The 22,845-nt window shown below is 40.2% G+C and overlaps 1 protein-coding gene across 1 annotated transcript in view; it reads left to right on the top strand.

Annotated features, from left to right (window-relative positions):
- Positions 1-22,845, top strand: part of CLYBL (citramalyl-CoA lyase) — a 208,732-nt gene that overhangs the window by 33,810 nt on the left and 152,077 nt on the right. The window lies entirely within an intron of this gene.

The raw sequence follows: 22,845 nt of genomic DNA, 5'->3' as shown, positions 1-22,845 counted from the left end.
CCAGATGTCGAGTGTGTGAAGGGCTTGTGAGAGAGAAGGAACTTCCTTCTTGGGAAATGCTACAGATTCTTTAAAGAACAGAAACCTTAGTAAGACTTTGAGAGCCCAGCTCAACAAAATATTACTTGGGGCACAAACTTGTTCACAGACAGCAGTCAGAGAGGACAACAGACATGAAATGAAGATTTTTTGCTCTCTCCTAAAGATCTTCTTAGGGAAGTACCCCACTCCCACCCAAAGCCTCCCAATTCCATAGGATCTAAACTCTTGCAAAATCTATCCATGTCACACTGCTACCCACCATGCACAAGTCCATACTAGGAAGAACTTATTTCACTGCCTGTTTTTCCTTAGGTTAAAACAAAATATATGACAGGACTGTATGCTGATTCTCTTGGGACTAATTAAGCAAACAGATTCTAAGAAAGAAAGAAAAGATTTAGGATAGTTAAGATGTAAAAAATGTAATTTTGTGGATAACAGCCATCAATTTTTCCACTCGAGTGTTTTTCTGAAGGGCAGAGGGCAAGAAGCATCTTACGTCCTCTCAAAGCTGAGACACATTTCAACATGGACATATTAGAAGCAAATTTGGTACCCAAGACAGGTGCCAGATTTTAATTACAGTTGGCATTTCTGAGCATGCTTTTGGCAGGGGTGGCCATCTTGTTGGAAAAGCCATAGATTTTGACATTAGCAGTATGGGTGCCCAGTTGAAAATGATTGAAAATAATTTCCTTCCTATTTTCATTATGTTGGTTGTGAAAGAAAAGTTCAGTGGTTAATATTTAAACAAGATATTCTCTGTTCAGAAAAAAACAGTTGTTCATTGAAATTGTCTTGGTGGTTTGGTATGCTAGCTCTGGGGGTAATAATTTCTATCTTAGAGCCTTTGAAAAGCCCCAGTTGAAACAATAAAATAGGACGTTTCATTACAAGAAATGAAGTTGGCATACACCAGGTTTTCCATTAAGTTCCAGGTCACAGACAAATAAAGAAAGTATGTTAGAGGGAAAAAAAATCCTTTTTAAAAATAATTAGGGAGCTGTCTGTTTTGTTCACAGATGGAAAACCCGTAGTTGTGGGTGGTCTGTGTCGGAGAGGGCGTCTCACAGTTGGCAGGGCCATGTCTTTAACTTTTCAAGTCTTAGGACAAAAATCTGAATGCCATTGACTGTTCAGAAGGCTCCGAATGTGTTTTAGCCCTTCTAGCTCTGTGTTCTGAATTTTGCCAGTTTTCTAAAAGAGTCTGTAGGTAAAATGATTATGGAATGCCAAAATAAGTAGTCCATTGTTCTTTGAATTCTGAAACAGGACTCCTGTCAGTCCTTGCTTTCTGTGACTTCTCTCACTGTCAATATATTATGATGATATTCTGATTACTGGAACTGCCTGTGTTACTATTTAGAAGCTCCTTTTTATTACACTAATGTATTCCAGAGCATAAAGAGAATGGCCAAATGTGACTAAGGTGTAAGAAATCGTCCTGAGATTGTTATTTCTTAAAGAAGGATATTATACTGTCAGTGATGTTTGTCTTTTATAAACTTGCTTTGATATTCTGATAAAATTAATTCAGTTAAAAGATATGCTTTTCTTCATTCTTTGATAATAAAAAATTAGCTGTCTAGCTTCACTGGTATTTTTTTAAAAATCAGTAGTTTTTAAAAAATACATCAAGGTATCATCTTTCTCAGTCCAGTCTTAAGTGTTACATGAATGTGTTTTGTTTGAACATAAGGATATATGTTTATATTAATTTTTCATTCATAATTTTAACCTCCCAAATTAAAAAAAAAACTGTTAATGATTACAGGAGAGTTAAATTAATAAAGTCACTTCAGATGCCTAAAATGCATAAACTTTCAAGTTGAGTGGAAAATAAAAAAGCACTGGAACGTAAATCATTTTTCTCGGACAGCAAATGTTTGGCTTTGGATGTACTATGATCTGCCTATGCGTAGTAAAAATGGCAATGATTTATTAGTTCCATATCCCCCCAGCACAGATGCTGCACAGTCTGTCTCTTTTCTGGGCACTAAACAGTGGGTTTTAAAAAACATAATTTCACTCAAGTTTCCCGCTTGCATTCTGTGTTGTACTATTAATAGCAGCCCTTTGTTGTTCGTGCCAGCTCACTTCTAGCATAAGACAATGATGTGCGGGAACCAGTTTTAACTACAATACTTCTAATTGGCACCCATTTTTCATATGATAGTCCAGGTGCAGTTCAGTGAAGATTATAAACACCCTTAAAAATTACGTCATGAGGGTATAAAAGCTAAACAAGTGTAACAGTTAAGTAGACTCCAGTGAGACGTACCCTTGCCATGTCATGGTTGGTTTGGCGAATCGTATTTATTTGCTGTTAAAAGTTAATACAGTGTGGGGAAAATTTGAAAAAGTGATGAAGGACCTAATGTATTAAATGCTCTTTGATTCTTCATGAAAAAAATTCTTTTTTAAGAGGGGAAGTAATAAAAAACAGTGTTAGAAACTTCAGGTATTTGTCTAGTTTTACCGTCACTGCCCCGGAGACAGAAACTATACCGCTAAATTCTCATTCAGGGGTGGGGTTGAATCTTGACTTGGCCAAAACTAAATGTGCTCTTCTGAGGAGTAAGATAAGCGATGGGGCCTCTGTGTTAGGTGTACTAGGTGTGTTAGGCGTTCTGGTCATCACACCATGCAAGGCCCTGGGCCCCAAAGCTCCATGTTTTGTGACAGAAATCTTCAGAGTTATCTTTGAGTCAGTCCAACCCCCTCTGAATCTGCACGTCTCCGCCGTGGTTCCTGCTATCCGTCCTCTCTGCTCTCCTGACCCATTGCCGTCTCCTCTTGCTGGGCCCTCTTCCCTATTGTCCAGTTTCCAAAAGGAATTTTCTGAGCACAAAGCCCATTCATTGCTCTACTCGCTAAAAGTTTCACTAGCTCCCAACATTGAAGAATGAAGACCTTACATGGCTATACCATGTCCTTTATACCTTGACCGCAAATAGCCTTTCCAAAATCACCTCCTCCCCATAGCTGAGCCCCAGTCACGTTAAACTTCTTACTGTGATGCACTCTCCTTTCACCCTCCGGCTCGTCCTGTCCCCTTACTGCTGTGCACGCTGTTCCTTCTGCGCGTAATGCCTTCCTCCCCATTTCCACCTGGTGAAATCTTGCTAATAAGTGTGTCTCCTTCCTCTTATGACGTCTTACCAATCACCCACACTCACCCTGGCTAACAGACACCCTTCCTCTACCTCCCTATCCCTATAGCTCTGTTCATGTGTGATTATTGTTCATCGCATCCTATTTTGTTCCCCATATCAGATTGAACCTCCTGGACGGGAAGGCTAGTCCTAGTACCTGTTTGAAAGCCCAGCACCTGTGTTGGTGCTGAGTGCATGACAAGAATTCAAGAAATTATTTTTGAATGAAATGGAATTCTGGGTTGTGCCTTTCTATCAGTTGAGATTCTTGGTGCTAAGCAACAGATAGCAAATCTGGCTCTTTTAGGCCAAAGGGAATTTATTGGAAAGAAATGAGCACACTCACAAAATTGATGGGAAGGCAACTCTAGGCATCTTGGGATCAGCACCACTCTTCCATCTTGTTCTAGCTCAGCCCCTAGACTGGATATGCTGCTAGCAGGTTCAGTCTTTAATTCTGTTCAAGATGCAAACTCCAGGAAGAGTATGCCTGATTAGTCTAAATGGGTCCACCCCTTGGCTCTGGGAGAGCTGGGCACTTTGATGATAATTCCGCAAACTGTTAGCTATGAGTAGAATGAGGCAGTTTCTTAAGCGGTGGAGTGGATCTCGTGGCAGTAAATAACCAATAACTTTGCACAAGGGACTGAATCTTCTATTTCTAGTACTCGGGCATCCTGCCTGGCCTGTCTGGTATGTCTTGCTAGGGGTTTTGAACAAGCCTTTCTACCTAAAAGAGAAGTAAGTTCTCTATTACAATATTATCTCTGGAAGGGATGATAACAGCCCCTGCTAGTCAGCATCAATTTGCCAGAAATAGAACCTGTGGGTGCAAGGTGCAGAGTAGGCATGGGCAGGTGAGGTGAAAAGAAGCAGTGAGCATACCAGCAGTACCATGCACACCGCTCAGTAGTGCCAGTGCCGCATACGCTTTCACATCCACACTCGTGGGCGAAGCCACCCAGAGGCCTCTGTTTGAGAACAGTCAGATTTTTGGCTGGGCCCTGAAGGTGAAGATGCCCCTGAAGCTTATGTCTCCTTATAAGTCAATCGAATTACAACAATGGATACAGCTCTACCAAGTGGAAAGGGCTGTGCTGGCCACCTGGAGTGGCTGATAGAGAGGTGGGTGGAGCTGCAGTCACGAGCTGGGAGAGAGACAGTCTAAAAGATGATGAGCGGGTGGTGATAAAATGTTTCCATGATGAGTAAGCTTTGATCAAGCATGGTAGAAAGGGGATGACACAGGGGAGGTGGAATTATGTGAGCAAAATCACCGGAGGCGGGAAGGTGTGCAGTGTGCTGGGAAAAGACAAATAAGCCAGTTGAAGGCAAGGGTTTGTGTGGGGAGTGTTGGAAAATGAGATTGGAAAGTCATGTTTGGATCAGGTTGCAGAGAGCCTGGACCTCTAGGCTAAGGATTTTACACATATGGGCAACAAGGAGTGGCTGTAAATTTCCGAATGGGGGTATGATAGTGAATGTGCTGTTTTTAAAAAGAGCGGGATTAAGTAATGGGCCACTGAGTCTCCTCTGTCATGAGGCTGATAATCAGGGTGCAAAGATGGCTGAAAAAAATTAAATCTTCTGTGGGAGGGAAAAACTAGGAGACTTGGATTCTGAATTTGAAGCTGCCGCCAACTCCTGGACAAATTTCTGTGCCTCAGTTTACTCACCTAAAACGTAATGGTGCTTGCTCATTCACCAAATTGTTATGATCAAGTGAAATAATGATGTTTTATTTTAAAATGCCTATTTAATCACCTACATCTCTTTGACAATTTAAAAGCACCACATGAGAACCTACTGTGATTATTTTCACCTTTTCTTGGTTTTCCATTTGTTATTCAGATTTTTTCTTTTCTATTTTTTTTTTCCTTGCTATTTTTTGTTAACCTTCCCTTATACTTTGAAACCCTATAATGGTCCAGGTGTCCCAGCAAACCAACCATATAGCTTTGGTTTACTTGTTCTTTCTCCTCATCAGAATTAGATGGAATCAGGTGATGTTATGGTAGGCACAATGGGTAAGGGTCCATTCCATTCAAACATATTTAGTAACTAGTAGATAAGTTAGGATACAGGTTTAGGTATTATGATCAGAAAGATCCCCAAATACAATGCCTTTATCAAAGATAATTTCTCTCTTACTTTACTATGGATATGTGGTAGAGGGCTCATAGAGTGGCTCAGTGAGGACCCAGCTTCCTTTTATGTTGCTCCTCCATCCTCAGCATCTGACCTAAGGAAGCTACCTAGACCTTATTTCTCACGGCCCATCACATGGGAAATGGGAGAACATACCCCTTCCTTTTAGGGGCACTCTATACTTCTGCTCACCCTGACAACATCCCATCAGCCAGAACTTTGTCCCATCATATGCTTAGACACAGGAGAGGCTGAGAAATGTCATCATTAGCTGAGCATCCATTAGTCTCTTCCCGGGTCCATCCTAGTGGACAGACAGTGGCCAATGGCAGTTTTTGTACCCCAGACTTGAGAGGTAGCATAAGAGTAGGCAGGGCTTCGGAATGAGGCAAGGAGCTTAGATGAACTGGTTGGCCTGTCCACACGCATGGGTCAGAGCCAGGGGGAGGGGCTGGCTAGAACTTGGAGCCTCCACTATACCTGGGCCCTGAGGCCCCCATGTGGCAGAGCCAGCCTGTCCAACTCAAATCTCTGGTCTCTAGTCTTCTCTCTTTCTCACTGAATAATGCTGCTTTCATGTCACCATAGTCTTGATCACTATCAAAGTCTCCAAAGCAATCACATCAGAACAATGGGTATAAGTAAAAGTGGGCAGAGCACGGAGCCTCCAGCCTCAAAGCCAGCAGTGAGCCACAGTGGGACAGGTCACAACTTTAAAATTAAGTAGTATTTTAACAAAATGAAAAGGCCAAAAGGTCCTCACTGCCAGCACCCAACAGGCAAAATTGGAATGCAGGAAGCTTGTTTTAATTATAATGAGAAATGATATTAATCGTACAGAGACAAACCCAGTGGTTAATATCTGAAACCTCACACTGCCACATGTTCCTTATTAATAATGATAAGAAATCAGAGTGTTGACGTTAATCCTGCTGGGACAAACACAGGTTAGTATCTCAAGCATACCTCCATGCAGTGCCCCTCAGACCATGTGAGGTGTCATCCTGCAATAGCTAGGCGCTTCTCCAGTGTGCATCAAGACCTGGGAGGGAGGGGAGATCCCAGAGCTGACTTGACGTGTTACTTACTTTTATGCCTTGGAACAGTCCCATAGTCTAGGTCCTGTCAGTCGCCTTTTAGGAAACGTGCTCACTGAAGTTAAAAAACTTGACCAAGGTTACTGAGAAAACAGGTAGGGAAGCTACACTTGTACCTAGGTCTGCCCGATTACAGAACCTGTGTTCTTAAGCATTAAGCTGTGCTCAGCTGGCCCGTTTAGCATGGGCAGGGGAAACGTGGACATGCCACAGTCCTCACAGTGTGCTCCTGGTGATGCACACTGCCATTATCCCTGCCATCCTCTCCCTCCTGTCAGTCAATGACTGTGCGTTGAGCTCCAACCCCTAGGTTGATTCTGAGGTTCCTGAGTACATCATCTCATTTAACTCCGATGCCAGCCCTCCCTGTAGGACAGGTGTTGTGATCTTGTTTCATATTGGATGAGCACAAAACCTGGAGAGTTAAGTATCTTGCTAGGATAACATGCCGATGCTTGGCAGAACCATGATTCTGGCCCAGACCCACTCCAAAGCCCATTCTTTCTGTGCAATGACAGATCTGTCTCAGGAATACCCCTCCCTGCCAGGTCCAAGTAGATAGATCTTAAATGTTCTCACTACACACACAGACATGGTAATTATGTGAGGTGACGGATGTGTCCACTACACTACCCTTATTGTGTTAATCATTTTGCAACATGTATGTATAGTCATGCCTCAGAGATGTTATGGGTTTGGTTCTAAATCACTGCAATAAAACAAGTCACCTAATTTTTTAGTTTCTCAGTAAATATAAAAGTTATGTTTATACTTTACCATAGTCTATTAAGTGTTCAATAGTATTATATCTAAAAGTATAATGTACATGACCTTAATTAAAAAAAATATTTTATCGCCGAAATAGCTCACCATCATCTAAGCCTTCAGCAAATCATTATCTTTTTGCTAGTGACAGGGGGAGGGGTTCTTACCTTCAATTTGTTAAAAAAAAAGAAAAAAATACCCACAATATTTGAAGCACAATAAAGCAATGCACAATAAAACGAGGTATGACTGTATATCAAAGCATTACGTTATACACCTTAAACATACACAGTATTATATGTCAGTTATATTTCAATAAAGCTGGGGGGGGGACCCATAGGAGTATGGTGAGTGCTGCAATGTTGCATTTTGTCGCTGTAAGTATAGCTACCCTCTTTCAGGTGTCTACATGCAAAGTGTGTCACTCAAAGAATGAAGCCAGGATAGTGGCATTGAGTGGCTGGGACAGGCATGGGAGTCAGTCAGCTCTGGGATCTCCCCTCCCTCCCAGCTCTTGATGCACACTGGAGAAGCGCCTAGCTATTGCAGGATGACACCTCGCATGGTCCGAGGGGCACTGCATGGAGGTATGCTTGAGATACTAACCTGTGTTTGTCCCAGCAGGATTAATGTCAACACTCTGATTTCTTATCATTATTAATAAGACAAGCTTCCTAACTCCAGTTTTGCCTATTGGACCCTAGCTTAACTGGGGATGGCATTCTTTCTTATCCTAGTAAACAACACATTGCAGATTGATCCTCAATGGAACTTAGAATCAAAGTAAGTGTGTTTGGAGCATAGAAACTGTGAGCCTTTGCTTCTGGTGCTACACAGCCCTCCCTGGATGTCAGGTGGCAGGGATGTCCTCACTTGATAACAAATACCACTTCCGTCGCACTGGACTTAACGCTTTACAGAGCATGTTTACACAGATAATATTGCGTTTTCAGCAACCTACCCTGGGGTGTTCAGGCAGATATCACATTCCCATTTTATAGATAGACAAACTGATGCTCTGACATTGCAGGCCACATAGCCAGCGAGTACTTACTGCATGACAGCTCTCTCCTTGCATATTCGTGGGCCCTAAACACTTTCTTTAACTGTGAAATGCTCTAAGTGTCCACATTTTCATGCAGAGGGGAAAGATGCTTCTGTGAAGCCAGCACATTCTAGAACCAGACTCCAGTGCTTAATCCCAGTACTGCCACCTGTTACTTGTGAGCCGGCAACATGTCACCTCTTTAGTCCAGGCTCCTCATCTGTAGAAAGGGGAGGATAGTAATAGTATCTACCTCAGAGAGTTTTTGTGAGGATACAGTGAGATAAGATTGCAAGAGTTTAGAAGATGTGTAATGTAACCATTTTCCATAATTACAAAAGTGAAAAGGGAGGGGAGAAGGGGTGAGGTGGTAATCAGTTACCACCACCTAAGGCCCTGGTGTGGCAGAGCTGCCTTTAACTAAGCCCTGTGAGTCCCTATGTACCCTGGCGTGGGACACACTCCAGCACTGTCCGCAAAGTGCCCCCTCCGATTCTCATGTGAGCTGTCCATTCTCCTCTTGGTGACCCCTTCTCAGAACAGGAGGAGATGATGAAATGAGCCCCAGTCTCCCTGGGTCACCTGGGGAGAGGACTTCCACCTTTCTGAGTCACTTGAGCTGGAAAGCAAGAGTTGGCATAAGTACTTGTCAGCTAACTACCTCTCAGTACCTACCTATGGAGGAATATTGATGCCCAGTCATAAAGCTAATTATTTCCCCCAGAAATGACGCACCGACACTGGAGAGTGGGCGTGTGTAGACAGCAGCACTCCCTATTTATTTAGTCAGGTCTTTCCTGTGTGATCACAATTCCTATGTAGAAACAGCCCCTTTAGGCATCCCCACATGGTTCAGAGGCTGTCTTCAGGGGGGACACCTGTGACCCAGTAGTTTGCTTCCGGCAGGCCTACCCTAACCTTTGTTTTCTGAGGCTTTTCATTTTCTCGGTTAATTTTGTAATTAGGGCAGAAAAGCTGCTATTATTGGGCAGGAGGTTTGAGAGTACTGGAATGGGCCAAAAGTGGGGAAATGGGGCTAGAGAGCTGCAGATCAGAGGATCCAATGTTTCTAGGTGTAGCGCGAGGTGTAGACTAGGGTGCAGTTCTAGGAAGACCACTAGATGGCAATCACACACTAGCGTTCGGACAGGTCCACGGCACTTTCCACTTTGGGCTTTTGTAAAATCTAGGGGCTTGCCAAAGCTTTGTATCTGCCATCTCCATCCATCCATCCCTCATCCCTCTAACCTCTCTTGATCTTCTACAGACAGGCAGATTTACTCCTCCATCTTTCTTCTCCTGTCTCCCCCATCTCTGTCTCTCTCTGTGTCTCTCTTTCTCTCTCTCCTCCTTCCTCCCTTTTCTCTCAACCCGCCACCCCCCTCCTTCCTTTCCTCCCTTAAAAACCTGCCAAAATACCTTCAAAGCCTCCCACCTTTAGCTGCTATGCTGTATTTTTACTATTCTGCTAAGCAAATGTTTACATGGTAGTAAATCCATTTTTAGAGTAGGTAACACAGGGAAACTTGTTTTTCTCTAGTCATTCTGAGAGTATGTTTAATAAAAGGAATGGAAATTGAGGGGAAAGGAGTTATTTAAAAAGATAATAGGTAACAAATGTTTAAAAATATATCCACTAAAAATTGTGGATTAGTAACTTGTAATGAAATTTAAAAATCACTTAAAATTAATGAGTTATTTTATCAAATCATTTTCTATTGTTAGAGAATTTTCTGTAAGCTGAGATTCAAACACAGACTATCTTGTTGCAAGCCTCTGGGGAGAGGAGGGAGAAGGGATAGGCAGGAAATCACAGACAGCATTATTATCTTTATCAGGGTGCAGGTCGTGTAAAAGCAAAACCGCACCTTAAATTTTAATAATCTGTTCTGACGTTTCAAAGAGATAAAAAAAAAAACTAATTTCTGTGTATCATCTAAAATGGATTCTGCTGCTGCCTGGTTCAGTTCTGTCTCAGCTGCGTGGACATCTTGGGGAGCTGAGTGTCCACGCAGACGCGCTTCATCTGTGCACTTCTTAGCTGAGACAACAGTGCTCCGAGCCCCACTGCTAAGGTTAACCTGTCCGCTGCAGAAGGACAACAGATGGAAATTCTGGTTTGCAGCCACTGCAGAAAAATAACATGTTCCAAAGGGAAAAGGATCTTGTATTTCTGCGTTTGAACCTTTGATCTGCATTCACATCTGAAGGGAAGGCTAGACCTTTTGGTGGAGACACATGGCTTTGCATCTGTGAAAACACAGCTGTATATAGCAAAACAAAACTAGTGGAAAATGCAATGGTTTTGCTGTGTCAGGCTAGCAGCTAATGCTCAAATTCTATTCAAATATTGTCTTTTGATAGCTTCAAAACATCCTTCTTGACTTTCTGTATAATTGTTTAGTAATGTTTTATTCTTTTAACTTTAGATTGTGAGCTTTTTAAAATTAGAGCATATGAGTCTCTTTTTCACATCTTTTCTTTTAAAAAGGCAGTGAAATAAATGGCTTGTAATTAGATCAAAATGACATTATCTAAATTCTGACCTAATTGGGAGTGATTGAAAAAAAAAATCAAACCCATAAGAAAAAAGTAAAGTTCTAATTTGATCCTTGATCCTGAAAAATCTTTTATTTTTAAAGATAATATTGTGCAGGCTTTGCGCTGCAAGTTACATTCTGAAAGGCCTCTTACGCATTCTTGAAACTTAGCTGCTTTGTTTTGAGCAATTAAGATTTGTTATTGAGTGAATTAGCAGCTCCTTTCTCCTTCATCTTTAGCCTGTTTCTCTATCAGCATTTCCCAGTACTGTAAGCCAAGTTTGTTTCATTAGGAGGTATTTGCCTTGAACCTCCATGCTTCCTCTCAGTCCCAGACACAGAGCACGAGTCTGTGCGCCTGCCTTATCCTGCCTGGTGTCGTTGGTTTCCTACTATTGAATTGGCAACCTTTTCCTTCCCTCCCCTTTCCGTTGAAGCACTGGCCCCTCTTGGCCCTCCCCACTCCCTGCCCCAGGAGTGGGGTGCAGAGAGGTGGTGGACAAAAGACGAGGATGAGTTTGATGTTTCAGCAGAAGGCCGCCTTCGTGCCCCTGCTCCGCAGTGATGTTCCTTACATTTTTCTGAAAGGGGTGAGCGAAGGGGAGCCATTGTGCTGTCACCCTCCCCACCCTCTCTAACACCAACAGCTTCATCAGCAAGCGACTTGGAAGATGAAACGTGTTTTTCTTTAAGAGGGATAATTTTTTTTTTTATCAATAATCATAACAACCTTTAGTGTTAATCACGCTGCTGGAAAGACCCAGAGCTAGATAACAAGTCCTTCCACGCACCGAGAAAGTTTCCCCTTTGAAGTACCGGGTCCCGCCTCACCCTTCCAGGAGGGAAGAGGGGGAAAGAAAACAAGTGTGAAGATCTGAAGCCACTGAGGAATGCTGAATTGATGTCTTTCCTCGGCATCCCTGCCCCTCTCTCGGTCCTCCCCTCCTTTCAACTCCCTGCCCTTTGAAACTGTGGGGCTGGGGTGGCCAGGCCTGGCGGCCTGGCCCTGCTTTGGCTACAGGCCATATCTCCGACAGGCCGTGGGGCAGTGTTGGTGTAGAGAAGGAAGGTAAGGGAGAAGAAGCAGTAGGAGGGTGATGAGAGAGCACCGTATAGATCTTCCGTAGAGTTATGGCTGAAAGCTGTATCCATTGTGAGGAGAGAAAAGCAAGCAAGCAAACAAACAAACAAAAAAACAACAAAAAAGCCCTTCCCCAGCCCCAAACCTTCTTTCACAGCTGCATTTTGTTCCTGGGACTGTTGGTGTCAGTAGAGCCTCCTTTTTTGCAATTCCAGAAGATATTGTCAAGGACTTGTCAAGCCTATTAATTTTTCAGGCAGAACAGATCAAGCCTGCCTTTGATGCGGCTGTTTCCTGATTTAGTATTCAAAGGTAAAGAATCCTACCTTCTCCTCACGCTTTACATAATTAAAGAAGGTTGGGTGTTTTTCCTCCAGTAGCAAAGAACTAGTCACATATAGTATTTTTTAAAGTAAAAGGTCCAACTTTTTAAAATAACATCTGTTCTTATGCCCGTTCCTAAATATAACTAGTATTTACTTTCTGCTGGTCCTTAGTTGTATACCATTCACGCTGAATTTTAATTTCCGACATATGGGGTTAGAAAGAGTCCCCCTCACCCCCCAGCTTTTTCCCCTATATATGTGTCTGCTAACAAACTAATGGTGCAATTAAATATAAAACTCTGGAATCGCGAACTGCCCTAACTTTTCTGTTTCTCCACTGGAGCATTCTAAAGTTCACTTCTGTGGACTTTCACTATTTCCATCTGCTGAGTTTAATAGCAAATTGTGACCCTCACAACCATTTTAGGGCCTTTTGTGTTCTTATCTGTGCATTTCAATACCTTCTGGGGAAGTGCCTTTAGGTTTCACTACATATGCAAAAGGCCCGGCTTGAATTTTTTGACACCCGCCCCCCCCATTTGTTGGTGGAACTCTGTTTTCTATTGTCTGTCTAGTTGTTGGTGTTGGCAAAGTCATTTGTTTAAAGATGCCTGGGATACTATGGCTAATTCTTTATTGGAATGAAATCCGAAAAATATCCCAGAGTATTTTAAATATTAATGCATGCTGTTGAAACTGTGACATATTTGCATAGTTTTATTTCCCCATCGTAAGGTGGACTATATTTTAAAGGTACTAGATCGTAATAGTCACCAGAAGCCAATTAAAGCCGCTAGGATTCTATCAGAAACCTGTGTGGCTGTATAAATAATTGATATCTGGAACTAAAGCGACCGCGCTGTGCCAAGGGCCCTGCCGTACACGGCCGGCGGCGTCAGCAGACCCTGGGCTTCCGTGCACCGGGGGCGACTCCGGGGCATCATGTCGCCTGGGCTTTAAAAACTTGACAATAAGGGTACACACAAACAGATTTTTAAAAAACATCTCCTTTGCCTATGGCTAGAGAGGAATAGTTGACAGTATTTTCAGGTGTTTGAGCTTTTTAGAGAAAAAGAACAATACCCAGACTCCTCGTGAGCTAGGTGTGAACAGAATAAATTGAGGCACTGTCCCGACCCATCCAGCTTTTTAAAAAATGATGTGATTAAAAAGGACATCTGAGAACAAATTTATGAAGTTGTTATGGCAACTGAAACACTTGGGTTGAAATGTGTGTATCTGAAACATGAAAGATTGTAGGAAGCCGAGAAATAAGCACGGCATTGTATTTGGGAAAGGCGATTGAACAGTGGTAGCCAAATATTATTCCTCTGTTGGTCATCATTCAGGGTTACTGCCTTGATTTCCACTTTTTAAAATGTGTGGTGATTGATGCTTTCCCAGACTGTGTCGCCTGAAGTCACCATGCCTTGCACCAGCGTTTGCTCATTGGTCATTTGACCTGTTGAGAACACGCTCTCCTCATTGCGTTCACTGTGGAGATTGCCATTTAGAGCTGCCTCAGCATTTGCCCATAAGTTTACATTTCTCTCTGTTCTCCTATTAATGTCCTTGTTTGTGAATAGTCTCTATGGTCTTTTTATTCACTATCTCCCCCAGCCCAAGCCCACCAACAAACAGTAGCATTCAAAAGAATGAAAATATTTAAACATTCCCTAGAATTCCCGACTCTCTTCTAGAAGCCGTATATTCCTTCTTCATAACTTGTTTTTACGTTAATTTCTTATGTTTTTTTATTTTCCTCTCCAATGCCAGCAAGAGTATTAAATAATTTCTTTTAAATCACAAAGATTTTAAAAATTAACACCTGCAAATTTATATTACAGTGTGTTAGAAAATCAGTAGTTTTTAAACAAACCACATCCAGAATGCTTCAAATTTGTTTTGGTCATTAGATTTCAGACGTATACACTGTCCAGAAAATTGTTCTTAAAATATCATGGATTCCTTGCAATATATTTGAATTTTTTGCTTTAAATGAAAAGATAGTTCAATGTCAGTTATAATAATTTTAGTAGACTATCCCGTAAGAAATATACTATTTTAATTTTAAAAAGGTTTGACACTGAGAAATACATTTACACTGAAAAATTCAAATAGAATTTCTTCTTTATAAACATTGATTGTCGAATGTTGGTTACTAGTTATTTGGTCTCCTTGATTTTAAGTGTACTACTTTCTACTTTGAATAGTCTTAATTCCTAAAATAAGGCTAATTTTCCCTAAGTGAAGCAAAAGGGAAAAAAAAGAAAATAAGTTTTAGAAAATTTTATTTTCTTTAAGACAGGAGTTGGAACTCTTTTCTCATTGAAATTACTCAACATTTAATTGGGTATGAGAGTGTAATATAAAAGCTGCCCTTACAACTGGAGTGTTTTCCTAATCTTTAAAGATTGAGATTTAAATAGAAAAATGCTGTTAATCTGTCAGATTATTTATTTAAAATATTTAATTAAAACTGCATTTATGTGTTTTTAAATCCATTTTTGTATATGTACATGGAATTGATTCTATTTTGATGTAACTCCCTCGTTTGAAAATTCATAGATCAAAAATGGTATCAAAATGTTTCAAGAGTATTAAACATAAGAATTTAGAGTCTTTGCACAGATTTTACAGTTTTAAATTGTCTTTTTTCTTTTTCTAGTTTTTCTACTTTAAGAATTAAAAAAAAAGTATGATTTTGATGTTTCCAAAGTGGATACTATTTTATTTCAGGTGGGTCATTTAATAGTTTGTTGATGTTTTCGAGGTCTCTAAACAAAGTCTGATGTGTTAACAGTCTTATTAACGATGTTAAAATAGAATTAACAGCTTGTGGATGCCTCCAGAGCACAATAGCCTGTCAACCTCTCCTGCCCCCTTATAAATTGTACCCCTGCTGTCTTCCCTTTGTTTCATGCCCAATCAGCAAACTAAACTTTTGTGGAGAGAGAACGCAGTTCAAGTGTTTCTTCTGCAGCTGAAGGGAGGAGCTAATGTGGAATTTACTGGGAGACCAATCAGTGCTGGAGGGAAGAATGACCCCAAATCGGGACGAAGGACTTTGTTGACCTGCTTGGCTCCCTGACCTTTCTTTGCTTTTCTGTCGCTTTAAAGCGGTTTACTCTGGTTGTCGCATACTTTATGATGCATTTATTAAAGCCACAGAAGTTTTAGAAGTTTGGTATTATATAAGATCCATCTCGGCACAGATATAATTGTACTGTGTGATCATTAGTAATTTGACTAGATGTTAGCACTCAAAATCATTTTTTTTTTAAATCTGACACAACGAGTTTTTTGGGGGGGAGGGGGGTGGATAAAATTTCATCAGTTATCTTGAGCCAGAATTGATTCTTAACCTTTTCTAGTGTCTCTTTCCTACAGCTACTTTAATGAAGAGAGAATCAGATTAGCTGCTGATGTTAGACCATTGGTCTTATTTTGTTGAATTTATGCTTTGAAAAAAAATAGATTGATATCTTGGAAGTCTTTAAAACATTCTTTGTCATGCAATGGTCATAATGAGTCAAAAATAAAGATTATTAGGAGGTTTTTGTTTTCATTAGTATTGCTAATTTAACAAATTGTCAATTTAAAAGTACAGCTTTATGGGCTAATCTGACAAATAGGTAATACCATCTTCTCCTTTGCCATTATCTGATTTAATAACTTATAAAGTATAGCACATTTATAAAATATTTCCCAAGATGAGAGATAATAAGGTGTTATTGAGAGTTGACTATTTTTTAGATTGCACAGGCATTTTCCTTGTCATTCATTGGCATTATTCTCTCTTTTAATATGTTTTTTTTGTTTGCTTGTTTATATTTACTATTAAATGGGCCACTGTTAAGTGGCTCAAAATTCAATGCTGAGATACAAGATGGTCACTGTTGATACAAAGTAAAAACATCACCCTGAATGCAGGACACTGAACATTTTCTTTAAACCAAGGTTAAATAAAATTATTCAAATGCGTCCAGACACCAGGAATGAGATACAGTTAAAGGAACTATGGTTTCAAAATATTATTATTTTGTCAAGGAGTATTCTAGAATGAAAACAGGGCAGTGCAAGATCATTACTTGTCTTAGCTCATGTTGTGTGACTTAGGTGAGCCCCAAGGGGAATATTCTCATATTTTATAAATCCTAGAGAAATGCATCCATTGACTGAGCAATGTATGAAACTAGAGCAAAAAGTGCCTCATTTGATATTAGCCATATGCACTGGTGTAAATAATGACATGTTCTGGTTGGCATCTTTTAAATGTGCGCTACTTCATTTGGGTCATTTTACTTGGCTAAGGAAGAATATCTCTGTGGTTGTTCTCCCACGACTGTACCTGCTTGTCATTTTTACCCAAAACACTCGTTGCTACCCAGCCCCTATCCCATGGCTTAGTGTGTTCTCACCTTTCCCTGCTGGACAGCAAAACCATCTCACAAGCAAGTATACTGACCTCTTTTTTGTGCACCTGCAGAATGAGCACTCCAGGCCTAGGGATGTGGGCGCCACACTGCCATGGGGACCAAACAGCAGTAATGTGGCCACCTGATACTATATGTCTATGTGACTTGGAGATGCTAAGAAAGCCAAAGGGATTAATAACAAACAAACAAAGCTTGTCACCTTTGTGCAGAAGCCAGCCGGCATCTCACAAGGACTACCTGAGCTCCCTCCTCCATGTCACTAAAGCTGGCTTCCGATGGATCCCATTTGCTGCTGTTATTCCAGGAGCATCTGCAGGTTTAGTCCCCATAGGGGAGGGGGAAGAATAAACTGGGAGCCCAATACTGTGACCCGTTTCTTTGTTTCAGGTGATGCAGGGAGAGAGAAGACTTAAAATATAAAGAAATTTTTCTCCTTAAAGACTTTGTGGATAGCATTTATCTTCCAAAAATTCTTTCTCTTTTTGTGATTGATTTTATAAACTTAAAAGAAAAAAAGAAAAAGGCCCAGAATTTGCCTTAGTCGGTGATCTAAGTGAGTTATAACTCTAGATTACTGACATTTACTGAGATAATCAGGGTCATAGACATGGAGCTGATTCAACTCTGGGACCAGTTCTCCGGGACAGAAGTTTTCACATGCTCTTAGAATTCTGAATTGGCCACAGCAACTGTTAGGAAATTAAAATATTCAGATAAAGTTTCTGATAATTTGACTCTCCTGCATTTTAAAACTTGTCAAATGCAGAAATAATTTCTCTCTGAAACTTTCGAATTCCCAGAAGTGGACACTTTAAAGCCAATTGTGAAATGCTGCTTTAGAAGAAATCCTTATATACATATTTCTTTATTTAATCCGAAGGGAGATTTGGAAAAAGGATGTTTTATTTCTCAGTACTTTTTGTTTCATAAGAATGCAAAGTTATTGTTGTTATGATTACTAATGATACCTTACATTTGCACAGCACTTTATAATTTTTTAATATACTTCTGCAAACATTATTAACTATACTCCTTGAAAGAGTTCTACAGGAAGATATTATTATCCTGGTTTTATAGATGAGGAAACAATAAATGGACATGCTCATAACATGATACATAGTGCCAACTTGTATTTCTAGAGAATTCTGTTTTTTTAGGAAATATATTTGACGTGTAAAATGGTTAGAAAACACAAATCTAGGACTGAGGTTATTTTGGTTCCACATAATAGCTGTAAAAGATGACAAAAAACAGGAATGAAATCATGTGATAATGTTCAATCACCCTTTTAATGCAGAATTACATGAATTTTGGCCTGATAAATACCACATTTTCACATGTTTCATGTGTAAAATACCATAATATGCTACATAATTTTAGCATAATAATAAAATAGAAAAATTTCCCCTCGTATTTTTAAAGATAGAAATTATAATCACAATATCAGAGCAGAAGAATGTTTCCTAATAATGAGTATTCTGGCTTATAGTTTAAAATATGTTTTTTTCTTATGAAATCTCAAAATAGGCAAAATATATTTACTCATAAAACATTGTTTGTTTGGTTTTTTTTCCCCTCGTTTGTTAAAAGCTAGGTAGCCAAAGTATTTGTTTGGGGGCAATTTACTGCTACCGTTCAGAAACAACTATATTATTGAGCACAGGAAAATCTGATTAGTGTTTCTAAGAATTATTATAGCACAGCAAGACAGGGAAGCAGTCCAAGTGCTAAATGTTAGAAACAGTTTATAAAAGCCAGGAAAAGACTTTCTTGTTAAAAAAAATAATAATAAATAGAGAGAGGTACACGTTTCTTAAAAATAATTAAAATTGTCAAAGTGATAGTCTTGACTACTTTTCATTATAATACTTCTATATTTTCTTAAAAATATTTTGATTAAGGGGAACAGAGGAGAAAGAACTAAAATGAGAAAGAAAACAAAAATTTTTCCTATTTTACAAATTCCAAAATCTTATCAATATAGTTTTCGGTGAGAAAAAAATTATTAAACTTTCATATGGTAACCCTAAGAAAAGTCTACACATATAGTCCAAAGATTTAAAATAAAAAAAAAAAAAAAACTCTGGAGAAATAATTATTTTATGAAAAAATATCTATGTAGGACCTCACTAGGGCTGCTTATAGAATCAAATCAAGGTTCATTTCTACCTTTGTGATAATCAGGCATACATTTTGCATTCTAGAAGTGTAGAGGAGGAAACAACTAATAGTATTATATGTCTGGGGTTTTCTTTAAACAACTCTAACATCAAAATGACCAAACTGTTGGACTGATTCATGTTGGACAAAACAGATGGGATTCCCAGATCGTGCACCGTTCAGCCGTTTGATGGAATTCGCGCCACCCTGACCAGCGAGCCCAGATGGCGCTTAAATCTGTCACTCTTTAACGACCCTACTGTTTTTAAAAAATATTTTTATATTTGAGCCCATTCAGTTAATCTGAGAGAGTAATCATTTCCAAGATTTGTCTGGGGAGGGATTTACTGCAGGTTTCACTTGGAGGAACTGAGGATGAGAAGAATGAAGAGACCTCCCAAACGCAGATCTACCTGCTAAAAGGCACGTGGGGCAGGAGGCCTGTTGGATCTTGGGCATTGGAACATTTTCTAGGCAGCAAGGCTGAGAAGGCCACATGGAGAGTAGTAGCAATGGGGGTTAAGGGAAGAAGGGAGAGACATTTGGGAAAGGTCTGGGGGTTGGTGGAGGTAAATAGATTTCTCTAAGAACCTATTGCATTGCCAAGTTAAACCCAGCAAGAGACTGAGTGCTGACTGACCACACCAGAGCAGCTTTCAGCAGTCTGAGCCTCACCGCATTGCGATGACCGCGGTGGGTATGCCACCTGGAGCAGACCCCAGAGATTGGGTCCAACATGATAAGACTCTGAGATGGTTCTAGAAAGAACCTGGTCTGTGCCAGAACTTTACTCACCTCACAGAGCTTTTCCTTGAAGGGATTTTTTTTTTTCCTCTTAAATTATTATTTTGAGTCAGTCTACTGAAATGCTTCAGTGATTTGGGGCATGAGATACTGGCCAGCTCCTCCCTCCAAAATCTCTAACCTTGAGATGTTTGCAGAGTGTCTGTCTTGGAATTGCTTTCTATTCCTGCTGGGACAGGAAAGGAAAAAATGAATGGTTTTTCATTATGCAGACTCTTCTTCTTTTTTTTTTTTTTTTTTTGCATTTAAATCAGAGGTAGCAGATGTCATAATATGCTGCAGAATTTACACCATTAATGTGAAAATTTCCACTGACCCAAAAAGCCACTAGGAATGGGCATGTCAACGTGCTTTAACAAAATTTAAAATGCCTTGCTGACTTTAAAGATGTTCTTGGTGGTATTCGGGCTGTTCGGTGGTGGTGTTTCTGTTTGATGCTGCTGCCCATACTTGGTGGTCTCACAGAAGGCACAGTGATGCATTGCACCTTTGCATGTGGCAGAGCACATGGGGATGGTGTTCCAATGTCTTGGGCCCCACCTGAGTGCCTGCACACTGAAGGCATGTTGGATTTCTGCTTTGGAGAATATCCAACCTAAAAAACAGACATCATGTAGACCCAAAAGTGAACAGAGAAACAAGGTGGTTGTGAGGTTCTTTTGGAAGCTTTAGCGTTCTGGGGGTCTCATGGAATCAGGGTCTGTCAGAAATCACTGCTCTACCAAGATTTGGTGGGAGCTGACACTTGTAACTAATCCCCCACATGTAACCATTCCTTGAGGATAAAGCTAGGTAAATTCTGAGCAGAGTGGAAGAACATCAAGCACATATGTTGTTTTCATTGTAGATGTACTGTAAGCATGCAGCTCTCACTGTTCCTCCCTCTCCCTCTCTCTCCCTCCCCCCCACCCTCACACACACACACACACACACACACACACACACACACACACAGCCAGATTATGGAAAGGATTGCAGTGTATTTCTGAGTAAGGAATACTGCTGCTGAAAGAGTGGAGAGGCCACCTTGCATCTAATTCTGTAATAGGCTTAAGATTCGATGGTAATCACTAAGACACAATTTTCTGTGTATGTGTGTTGTATGTTGGCCTCAATTTCCTAGGTAGTCTTTGGGAGTTTATAGAATAATATTGAACATTTTAGTGCATGCAACTAACATCCACTTTAAAAATCATTTTTTTGAAATCATATAGTGTATCTGGTTTTATCTAAAATACGAATTTCTTACCTTTTTGACTGGAACAGGTACTCCTAATAAACATTGTCTTTTAAATTTTACCACTCAACTCATTTCATTCTCACCCGATTTTTTCTACAGACCAAAATCTCCCTAATAATCTAGTTGCAAATGGTCTGTTTCAGGACAAAAGAATATATGTATTTGAAGAATTCTGTAGCTACCTGAGAAGTCTTCACCCATCATTTTTTATGAATGCTTGCCAAACAATTAGGTATGAAAAGATGAGGAGCAAAAATAAACCTTCATTGTTAATGAACTGTTGGTCATTTGGACTACACGAATTTGTTTTGGTAGATGAAAGAAAGAAAGAAAGAAAAAAAAGCACATTCTTTATTGCTTGTGTCTAAACTTCTTCCCTGGGAATGAGGCTGGCCTTGGAACCCTAGCTGGGCTTCGGGCTTCCAGAGCTGAGGTGGCCTGGCCAAGTCCATGCCCGGTACTGGAGCTAATCCAGGAAAAAGGATTAAGGGATATAGCCAAATCCAAAGGCCATGGTACAGTTGAATCACAATGTTAATGTAGATGAAGAGTTGGAGGGACTCAAGCCAGGTTCAGAGCAACCAAAGAGTTGGGCGTCCTGAGTCAGGTAGAAAAGCAGGAGATGAAGCCCTCAGACGTGTCCTCAGTCTCCAGGCAGAACCACTGATGCTTTTATAGGGCCTCAGCCTCCAAAAGGGAGTGAGGAGTTAAGGGCCCCAAGCTACTGTGAAGAACATGTATGTTGGATTCATTTCAGAGCCTTCTCTAGCCATTCGCAAAATGTCCACAAACTCTTTTCGCAGTGTCCTTTTAGAGTCGGGTTTGGGAAGAGGTCATAAGCCTTAAAAAAGTTGGATATGCCCAGGTACCCTAATTTTCCAAGTAGGAAATGTAACGTTGAGCGAGGGTTTCAAATTATTGTTTCATTTTCTTCACCTCTGAAAGAGTTCCTAGTTCACTGAGAGCCTGCCTTCAATTGCATGGATATTATAAAGTTTCCTTTTCATTCCCCATAAAGATCCCTATTTTTAGCTTTAAGAGCTGTTACAACTGCGAGAGAAATGGTATTCTGCACCCCACACAGTTATACATCTCAGGATTAGAGACAGAGTTCCTAGAAATGCAAGACAAGTTTGGTGTTAGTCAATCTGTTAAGTTTCCTTACAGGCATGTTTTCTCATTCTATTATTTAATTTTAGTAAAAAGTCTGTTAGAAATTTCTGTATATAAATAATACTTAAAAATATCCCACTATCCAAATTATTTCTTGTGGAATTTCCCATGGTAGTCTATAATTTCCTGAAACATAACGTTTTTTTTTTTTTTTTTTTTTTTTTTTTTGCAACTTCTAGACACATGCTCTAAAAATAGGCATGCATCCACCCCATCCTTAATGGGACCCTATCTGCACCTTTCTTCAGCTATTCAAATAAAAGACAGTAATATCCTCTATTACTGACTTTCTGGAATTGTACAGTTTGGTTTTGGCCAAAACAATAGCAAAAACAAAAACCCTGGTTAATTGCAAAATCAACCCGCTGATCTCATCTAGACTGTGGTCCCTTTTTAACATTCAACCTTCAATCCACCTGTGGGAATGTGGTCCATCTCCATTCACTGGGGATGCTGAGCTGTGAAAATCTCAATATTTCCATTGCTTTTCATCTCATTCTTGCTTCATCATTCTTGGAAAAATGGATTAAGGGATCCATTCTTCAAACAGCAAGCCAGAGAATCAGATCATGTCACTTCTCTGCTTATATAATCTTTCCCAATGAATTTAGAATGAAATGCAGTCTTCATCATGGTCTGCAAGGCCCTGAATTTTTGGCTCCTGCTGACCTCTCCAACTTTATCTTCTATCCCTTTCCCCCACGCTCACTCTCCTTTAGCCACAGTGGTCTCCTTTCAGCACCTCTAATATGCGGCAAGCTATTTCCTACCTCACGCTTTTTGCACTAGCTGGTCCCTCTGCTTGTTTCTGGATCCTTTCTGTAATGAGG

The sequence above is a fragment of the Rousettus aegyptiacus genome, unplaced genomic scaffold (genome assembly GCF_014176215.1).
Source record: "Rousettus aegyptiacus isolate mRouAeg1 unplaced genomic scaffold, mRouAeg1.p scaffold_m13_p_11, whole genome shotgun sequence".
Taxonomy (NCBI): domain Eukaryota; kingdom Metazoa; phylum Chordata; class Mammalia; order Chiroptera; family Pteropodidae; genus Rousettus; species Rousettus aegyptiacus.
The sequence above is the reverse complement of the archived record's forward strand: the minus strand, read 5'-3'. Positions and strand labels throughout refer to the sequence as shown.